This window comes from Sturnira hondurensis, unplaced genomic scaffold (genome assembly GCF_014824575.4).
Source record: "Sturnira hondurensis isolate 20B ecotype Veracruz unplaced genomic scaffold, ASM1482457v3 Scaffold0005329, whole genome shotgun sequence".
NCBI lineage: Eukaryota > Metazoa > Chordata > Mammalia > Chiroptera > Phyllostomidae > Sturnira > Sturnira hondurensis.
Window position 1 is genome coordinate 2602640 of NW_028077960.1, and position 9895 is coordinate 2612534.

The 9895-nt window shown below is 55.4% G+C and overlaps 1 long non-coding RNA gene across 1 annotated transcript; it reads right to left on the reverse strand.

Moving 5' to 3' along the window:
* Positions 1–5673: 5673 nt before the first annotated feature.
* Positions 5674–8088, reverse strand: LOC118987827 (uncharacterized). Its single transcript, XR_005066645.1, has 3 exons — positions 8000–8088; positions 7226–7277; positions 5674–5959 (listed from the first exon to the last, which is right to left on the reverse strand). It is a non-coding gene; the product is annotated as an uncharacterized LOC118987827 (long non-coding RNA).
* Between the last annotated feature and the right edge of the window lie 1807 nt (positions 8089–9895).

Sequence of the window (9895 nt, forward strand, 5' to 3'; positions counted from 1 at the left end):
CATTACCAGGCACAGAAATAAGCCTCACCAAACCTCACTAAACTTCACCATGTACTCAACTCTGACAAGAACTACTAAGCCCTGGCTGGTGTAGCTCAGTGGATTGAGCGCGGGCCTGCGAACCACACGATCGCGGTTCGATTCCCAGTCAGGGCACATGCCTGGGTTGCAGGCCAGTTCCCAGCAGGGGACTCATGAGAGGCAACCATACATTGATATTTCTCTCCTTCCCTTCTCCTCTAAAGATTAAAAAAGAGCTACTGAGAGGCATGTAGAGTGCCGGGGGCACATCTAATAGGGGCTCTGACTTAGCGGAAACCTCAGGGAAGGTTCCCTGGAGGAGGTGATGTGGGTTGAAACCTGAAGGACGAGGGGCCACTGCCTAAGCAATGCAGGAGGTGGAAGGGAAATTCCGAGCGGAGGAGCGGGGATGGCGGTGAGCGGGCGGGTGCAGGGGCTGAGGGAGGGCTGGGGAGGCCTGCTCTTCCCCTCCGTGCGATGAAAGCCCCAGAAGGGGGAGAAGGCTGTGATCGGAAGGAGCCCTTCCGTGGTTCAGGCCAGAGGTGATGTGGCGACAGGACAGGGTGTTCAGACCCTAAGAGCGAGAGCAGTGGGACATGGCCAGACTCGGATGTTAGCGTGAGAGCAGGAGGGGTCACTGTGACTCACAGAACTTCGGACCTGGAAGTGCCACCTGGGAGGACAAAGGCTGCAGGATGTGGTGTCCCTCCCTCCCTGTCTGGTTTCGCTGCTTGGGGGAAACCTTCCCTCTGTTAGTACCTCTGAGTCACAGCCCCTCCAGGAAGGGCCAGCTTGGGACCTTCCAGGATGCTGCCCTGACCCCATGTGTCTCCACTTCCATTTTCTTTGTCCCTGTTCCCCGGCTGCCTGATGTGACTCCCCAGGCGCCTGCCCTGCTCTCTGGGAAGAGGGGGAGCTTATGGGAACCGAAAGGTAACTGGGACAATGGGCCCTTACAGGGGGCTGTCCCACAGACAGTTCTGTGACTTCGGTCATGTGCTGACATCTGTGGGAGCGTAGGGAGGGTGGTGAAAGGGGCCCCTGGGAGACCATTTGGTTTGATCCCCTTGGGACACAGCCAGGTTGGGTGCTGAGGACAAGGGAGGGTATGACCGACCCCAGCAGAGCATGGCACCCCTGTACGAGAGCCTACGGCCTCCTGGGCATTTTAAATCTCGGGGGAGGCAGGGCTGTGGGGTGTTGCATTGCCTTCTGCCCCTAGAAGTAGGGCCTCTGGGACGTAGAAGGGAGGCCTCGGGGAAACAGTGAGCTTCTAATGAGGGCAGGGATTCCACCTGTAACCAGATTCTCAAGGACTGGCTACAAGAAACCACCACTGGGAAGGGTCTTAGGGCTGCTGAGTGATATTAAGACCCCTCACCTGGGGATGCTCATCCTTGCCCGCCCCCCGACCCCAGGGCTGTCTGGGGGAAGTCCTCTCCCCTCTCATCCAAGGGAGGCCTCAGGCAGCGGCGGACACACCCAGCCCCACCCCTCACAGCGGCTTGACCTTGACCATACTCCTCACTCCTGAGGGTGGGGTTTTGATAAAAGGACAATCCTGGAATCCATCAGGGACACTCAGTGTGGAGACCTCAGAAGTTCCAACTTAGGTCTAGCTTTCTCTGCAAGCCAGCTTTCTGTGCAAGGCTGTGGACGAGGATGCACCCTCCTTCCCAGGGAGTGAGGCTTGATGGAGCTGCGGGTATTTCCAAACTGTTCTTTAAGCTGGTGGCTCCTAAAGTGGGGTGAGAAGCTTATTTCCTTCAGTGCTCAGGTGACAGGGCCTAGGAGATGTGATGTTCACCTCTGCGTGCCCCTCTACGAAGCCTCTGGTGTCCCCAGCCCTCACACCTGCCCTGGGACCTTGCTTGGACCACAGGGAGGGCACGTGGGGGTGCGGGGTGGGGGGGGGGGGCGGGGAGCTTTCACTCCTGGGGCAGCACTGCCCCCTGCTGGCCACCCAGAGAAGCCTGGGGGATTAGAAGTCTCATCCTCTCCCTGCCAGTCAACCTATTGTGAGCTTCTGGGGTCCCAGAGGGCTGGGTCCTTGTCTCCCCAAGGGCAGGCTGGGTTTGCCCTGGGACCCAGCCTGAACCTGGGCTTCTTCCCCTTAAGCCCCAGCCTAGGAATAGGTCCCAGCCTGGCATCTAGCAGGCTGAGCAAACTTGGGCAAATTTCTGTTGCTGCCAGGGCATCAGATTCCCTATCTGTACAATAAGCAGGTTGACTCTGGGAGGCTTCTTCCAACCCTTAGCTTTCCCTGCTCTCAGGCTACCTCTCAGTTCCCCTGACCCCTGTCCGCCTCTTTCCTTGGTGTCTGGCAGGCCTCAGCTCTGGGAGCCCTCACTAAAGGCACGCTCACACCTCCCCCTTCCCCTCTGTTTTGCCTCTCCTGCCCACACGCTCTTCACACTTGGTCTCCATTCTGGGCCTGGCTGGCTCTGCTGGCTTAAGGAGCAACTCTTCATCCTTCTTCCCACTCAGGCACTAACCACTCCAAGCACACTCCTGATGGGCACCTAATGGGACCATGGCATTCAGCTTGCTTATAGTAAAATAGATAATGACACCCAATTCCCAGTGCTGTTACAGGATTAAACAAGCTAATAATATGTTTGCAAAAGAGCTTTGTAGGCAGTGGGCCTGTGTCGGAAGAGGGGCAGTGACTCCGGAAGGACGCTATGGCTGGGCCCTGAGGCCGCCCTTCCCCACACCCCTGCCCGGAGGGCCTCACCAGCACCAGCAGCACTCCCTGGCTGCCAGCCTGCTCCCCCCCCCCCCAAGATGGAGTTCAGGTCAGACCCCTGGTTGCCCAGAAGTGCTACCCTGTGGTGAGAGAGGACTCAGTCTGGTGAGAGGAGAGGACAGCCCCATTACCTCCGGGCACTAAAGTGGACATTGGGGCTGTGTGTGTGGGGCGGGGGGGTGAAGCAAGACCTCCTGGCATCCTGGGGGCAGGGTAGGCTCTCAGCTTCTGCAGAAGGCAGGATATCCCCTGGGCACCATCTAAGACACGAAATTGATCAGAGCAAGTTCATGAGCCTTAGTAGAACACTGAAGGTCTCAGGAACCCGGACCCTGTGCCTCCTTCTGTCTCATTTTATCCCCTTGCTCCCACCCCCTGCTGACCCCTCTGAACTTCTCAGCAACCCTACCGTTCACAGGCAACCCTAGGAGATAGGTACCGTATGGAGGAAATGAAGCACAGAGGTGAGGGTGGCCAGCGAGCCTGGCTGTGAGAGGAGGGGCTGGGAATGGACCCAGGCACCCGATCCCCAGTCTCTGCTGCCTTCCAGACTCAGGTGGGAAGACCAACCAGGGGGCTCTGCAGGGTTCTAGGTGACAGAAGCTGGTGGCCTGAACGGGGCAAGGCTGAGGGCCTTAGAGCGAGATGAGGTTTGGGAGAAGGCAGTGCTGGAGTGCGAGGCTCTAAAGACTGGAGAAGAGGGGCAGGGCTGAGGACGCTGGTGAGGCTGGGTTTGGGTACCATGGGAGGTGGAGGTGCAGGCCTGGTGACTACTAGGAGGCAATGGGCCTGGCTCAAGGGTGGAGCCACCGGGAGTTAGGAGCCCAGTGCTGTGGGATGGGATGCGGGGACCGCAGTGCAGGGAGAGGTCCCAGGGAGCTACGAATCGGGAGCCTCGCAGACACTGGTGGCACCGAGGAACCAGACAATGTTCAGGGGCGCAGACACCTGCCTGGGAGGGGAGCAGCAAGTATCAGGACAGAGAAAAAGTAGTGCTAAGGGCCTGTAGGTAGGAATTACAGAGGGATGTTCCTCTTGGTTTAGGAAGAGCCTTCTCATAAATGCAGCCCCCAAATATAACAGGCTTTTTCTCGGGGTCTAGAGCTTCCTGTCCCAGGAACCATGTGAGGCAGGGCTGCATAGCCCCTCCACAGGGCGGGGGCCATCGCTGAGGGGAGTTTTGCAGTGGGTGGTGGTAGATATCAGGAGAATCTGCACACAGCAAGGGTTCTGGGGGGGGGTGGTGGCGTTGAGTCTTAAACAGTCGACAGCCCTTTTCCCTGGCTGCCAAGCTCTGACTGTGCTGATTGGCCCAGCACTCCTGCTGTGGGAATGGAGACCTCCTGCCTCCCCAGGGAGAGCCCTTAGCCCTCCCCAGGTCTCGAGCCGCTCTTCTCGGGGCATTTCTCCTGCCTCCCCTCACCCCGTGCTCACTCCAGGGCAGACCTCTGAACCAGGGTCTCCTGCCCGGCTGGCAGCAAGGGGGCCGCTGAGGGAGGTCCAGCAGCAGCCACCAGCCAGCTGCTCCCCCACCCCAACACTCTGGTCGCCTGGGGGCTGCTACTGACAGGCTGGCCCTGGGGAGGGGCTGCTGAGATGGTTCCTTAAACACGGAATTGGAATTGCTCGGCTTGGTAATTAGGAGGCAGCACATCATTCCATAAATGCCGGTGACTACAGATACTTTTTCAGCTGCGAAACCAGGGGTTTGGGAAATCACTTGGGATCTGGGTGGAAAGGGAGAGGGGAGAGAGGTGAAGACTTGGTTGTGGAGGCCCAGACCCCCCCCCCCCCCGTCCCCCAACAGGCTTTGTGTACTCACAAGGCTCCCTACAGATGCCTGGTGGCTCTAGGACACCGACAGCTTTGGGAACCATGTGGCTCAAGACCCCAGTTTGACAGAAGGGAGAAACCTGGAGAAGGGAGGGAACACGTCTCAAGTGACGGAGGCGTCATCAGCAGAACCTGCATTGGAACCTAGCCTTCCCCTCAGCCAGACTGAGTCTCTCATGCTTGGTTACTGGCCCATGCCAAGGGCTTTCTCCTCTCCTGGTTTTTCCTCAGTGTTCCCTTCAGCCTGGCACGTTCTCCACTTGGCACCTGGCCACCCTTATTCTTTCCTAAGTCTCTGTGTGACACCACCTCCTCCAGGAAGACTTCCCTGAACATTTGGGTTTCCTCAGGCTCTCCATGGCCCCAGTGCGTTCCTCTGTGTGCCACCAGTGACCCCACTCTGAGAAGGCCTGTCTTCCTTAGAGAGTACAGTCTTGAGGTCATGGATCACATTCAGTGATGAGTGTGGGGCTGGAGCTGGCTTGTTTTGGCAGGTGAGAGCTGTGATTAAATTTCCAGAAATTCTGTGAACTGGTTGTTATATGTAGCCATTTTAACAATTAAATTACATACAGTTTACCATTAAATACATTGTTAAAAAGGGAAACACACACTAAAACCTCCTCCCTTCCTGCCCTGGCTGGTGTGGCTCAGTGGACTGAGCACTGGCCTCTGAACCAAAGGGTCACCGATGCGATTCCCAGTCAGGGCACATATTTGGGTTGCAGGCCAGGTCCCCAGTAGGGGGCATGTGAGAGGCAACCACACATTGATGTTTCTCTCCTTCTGTCCCTTCTTTCTCTTCTTTCTAAAAATAAAATTCTAAAAAAAACCAAACTGCCTGGCTGATGTAGCTCAGTGTATTGAGCGCGGGCCTGCAAACCAGAGGATTGCAGTTGGATTCCCAGTCAGGGCACATGCCTGGGTTGCAGGCCAGTTGCCGGCAGGGGACGCACGAGAGGCAACCATACATTGATATTTCTCTCCCTCTCTCCTTCCCTTCCCCTCTAAAGATAAATAAATAAAATCTTTAAAAAAATACCAAACTCATCACTTCCTAATTATTTTACTGTCATCTATATTCATAAGGTTATTTACGTCTGTTGGGTCTGATGGTGGGGGCACTAGATAGTGGTGCAAACCAACTCAGTGTTAAGAGATGTTGCATTGGTGGCTTGCAACTCACCATGGTAGCAATACTGATACTTCAGAAGTGGGAAAACACCATCGATCAGGGCTCTTCACCGCCTCCCGGAGAGTTGGTTGTTAAACATCTTTCAGTTCACCACCAAATTCAATGCCGCCTTTGATGCCTACAGCTGGGCGTGGCACGTGGCAGTGCTCAGCGAAGGGCTGCTGGTCAGGAGAGAAAGAACACAGGCATTGCCTTGGGCTGTGAGGTTCCTGGCTTCTGACATCTGCCCCCAGTACTGGCTCCGGCCCTGCCCACTCCTCCCAGTTCTCATGGGGTACAGGAAAGACTGATGACCTCACAGGGCCAGTGTCTATGGGCACTGGGGTGGAGGGGAGTCATCTTTCCCAGGCTGGGTCTGAGGGCCTCCCGAGAGCTGGCAGGTGTGGGCGGCCTTAGCAAGGTGAACAGAGTTGGGCATGGAGGAGGTCCTGTCACTTTCACCCGATGGCATTGTGCCACCTTCCTGTGCCCTGGCCACAGCACGAGGGGCCGCAGAGGGGCTGTTCGGCTGAGCCAACTTCAGAAAGGGTGCTGAAAGTACCCCTCCCTTAGAACTCTGGGTAAGAATGGTCCTTCCAGGATCTTTCTTAAAAGTTGTACCCCTCTTTTTAAAGCAGGTTTAATTAATTAATTAGTTAGTTTATAGAGAGAAGGGAAGGGAGGGAGAAAGAGAGGAAGAGAAACATTGATCAGTTGCCTCTCACCTGCCCCCAACCAGGGACGTGGCCTGCAACCCAAACATGTGCCCTGACTAGGAATTGAATCAGCAACCTTTCACTTTGTGTGCTGATACTCATTCAACTGCACCCCCTCTTTTTGGGTAGCAGCTTCCGTAAAACCCAGTAAGGTCAGGGATAAGGAAGGAGAGGGAGGCTGAGCACTCTGTACCGAACACTTCATTCAAAAGTCCCCCCACACAAGGCCACCTCACTCTACCCTCATTCTACAGAAGGGTGCACATTCATATCTGGGGTTTACTTGTTACCAGCTGTGTGACCTTCAGGCAAGTTACTCAACCTGTTTCCTCATTTGTAGAATGGGGTTAATACAATTGTATCTACCTCAGAGGGTTGGCGGGAGGATCAGATGAGGTGATCTTTTATAAAGCACTTACAAGGATTCCGGCCTAGAGTAACCATTCAATAAATGTGAACTATTATTGGTATTGTTTTTATTGCGCTCGGCACACCCTCTGGGGTGGGTAGTAATTAACCAAGTGTGTTTTTTTTGCATCTCCATCTCCCTGCTGCCCTCTAGTGGATCCCTGCTGCACTGTCTTGAGGACACAGGTTTACATGGTGTGTGCAGAGAGGTAATTTCTTCCTTTAGATTTCAAAGGAAGTTTGCCATTTAAGGAAACTTTATGGTTGATTCCTGAATAGAGCCAAACAACTAATTTGTTTCCTTTCTTACCAAATAGAACTCACCTGCGGTTGGGGTTGTGCATTCGCATCTTGGTTTTCTTGAAGCAACGCCCTGCTACAGTGGAAAGGCAACAAGGAGGCAATTTTTCTTCTTGACATTCACGGCAATTGACCATTTTTAGATTTTACGGTGGTCATGACCTTTAGCCCCAACAAATTTCTGTAAACCTTCTTAGCTCACTGCTTAAGCAGACATTGCTCACTCATACCTCCAGGGTGGGGATAATGTATCAGTTTCCTCACATTCTGTTCTGTCTCTCCGTGTTTGTCCTACAGTTTGGTGTGAAAACTTGTAACAGCAGTGACCGTTTCTGTCTAGCTCCCAGCTCTCTCTGGTATCCATCCCTGTGTCTGGCACACAGCAGGTGCCAGGTACATGTCTGCGGAATGAATACTGCACTCCCAGCATCCAGGTGGCCACGTGGCCCCCTAAACCTGCTCTCCCCCTCTCCAGACCTGTTAGAAGTGGAAGGGCAACCACCGGAGGGTGAGGGGAATCTGCTGAGGCAATCCTGGTTGGGGGCTTCGTGCTGTGCACTGGCTGTGCAAACGTAAGTGGGATGTAAGGGTGGAGTCTGGAAATTTTTATGAAAGGAAAGGTGAAGGTAGAGGCGGGCAAGGCTGCTGGTGAGAGAGGGTGGGCAGGATTGCAGAGGTCTGACATCTACCGCGTCCTCTGGTCAATGAGAGCACGGGGCGAGGGAAGCCAGAGTCCAGGAATCAGGGCTGGGGAAAGGGAGAGAGTCTGTGCCTAGGGACAACAGAGCTGATGCTTACCCCAGATGCAGGATCAGCTCTGCGGCTCAGGCCCTGGACCGCAAGGAACGCACTTTGCTGAGTCTGTGCGTATTCTCCACGCATTCAGCTTCCGGGTCCTTGGGGCTCTCAGCCCCGCCCTTGGTCCCGCCCCCTAAGCCCCAGCCAATCCGAGAACCCCAGCAACCCCGAAGCCCACCCCACGCGTCCACTTACAGCCCGGCAGTGAGGAAGCCTTTCCACCACGGTCACCTGCGCTGGTTCTCTCAAGTCCGGACTCCCATCTCGCTCCACCCCTGCAGATATTGGAGGGGACATGAGACCAGGCGCTGGGGGTCAAGTGTGTACAAAGGCAGTGCCCGCTCCGGGGGATCATCATTTTCGGAGGAGGCACCTTCTTCACGTGCGCACTCCCCAGTGGCAGGGTCTGGATCCCCCGAGTGACGCTGGCTCTAGCCTCAGCCCTGTCCTGGCACCTCTTCACCCCCTCGCAGGGCCTCAGGCTGCTCATCTGATAAATGGGAGTTCGTGGCCTCGGAGGTGCCCTCTGGGGCCATTAACCTTTACTGCTAGGACAGACAGGAAAGAATTTGTAAGTCAAATAAAGCCATCGTGAGCTAGAGCTGGGAAGAGTCTCATACCCTTCCCAGGCCTCTCGGTAGGACGTAGATTCAGCCCCTTTCCCCACAGCCCGCTGCCTCCCGAGCCCACCGTCCTCTTAAACTCAGGTGTCCGGGGTTGGGGATTGGGGGCGGGGGTGGAGTTGGGGGAGTAGGGAATGGGCCCAGCCAGATGCTGTGGTTGTGGGCTTTGGCTCCACCTAGTGGCACAGGCGTTGGCCGAGGTTCTGGGGCAAACCAAGTAGCTGGATGCAGCGAGTACCTGGATATCTCAGAGATCACAGCAAGGACGAAGTGGCAAGTGGCATTTCTCTGCCTCTGGTTCCAGGGAGGTTGAGAGAGTGTGTGTGTGTCGGGGCGATTGTTACCGATCACAGATGCCTCTTCAGAGCCCTCTGCCTTTGCCTTCCAGAAGGCTGGGGTAACATCGCATCTCCTGCCAGCCCTTGCCACCCCCACCCCTGGGCTGGCCCTGATACCCAGCTGTTGCTGCTGCTGTCTCAGGGCCACTACCATCCTGGGAGATCCTGCTTCCCTTCCCCCAAGCACTGTCACATAAACCAGCTCTCTATCTGCCTTTCTCCTTCCTCATTCCAGTTCCTTTTTCCTATTTCTCTCCCCCCACCCCTTCCTTCTCTCCTCTTTGCACCACTACACCCTCTGTCTGTGTGGCTGTGTCAGCATTTCCACACCATCGTGGGGTCCTGTCCTTGTGCCACAGAGAAGCCTCTCACAGCCTTCCAGCCCTAAGGTCCGTCTGCTTGGAACATAGAGGCCATAGTCCCCAGATAGGTTCAGGTAGCTGCTCTGTGGGTGACCGGTCCCTTATTCACCTTCCCTAGGAGGGAAGAAGTGCCCATGCCAACCTCCAAAGCTGGGTTGTCTCAGCCTGTGTTTTTAGCATCTCCGACTGAGGTGGGACAGTAAGAAGCTGGGAAAGTTCCTTGGCAAATTACAGCCAGACACAGAAGGTCATCTCCCTAGAGGTGACATCTAGGCCTCAGTTGAGTTTCAGCTCCAGGCCCAGAAAAGCAGGAAAAACAGGTGGGTGACCCCAGGAACAGCTGCGATGACTAATGACCCCTGCCCTGGTGCTGATCCATCAGTGGAAACAACCCTGAAAGGGCACATTTGGAAAAGCTGATGAATATTCTATGGAGACCTCCCCTAAACTCCCAGCATTTAAAAGCTCTCAAAGCAAAAGACCCAGCCTGTGTCTTCCTCCCAGGAGCACGCCCAGGCCTTTTCCTCTCCCCTTTTTTTCTCCCACAGGCATGCATTTCCTAAACTATAAGGG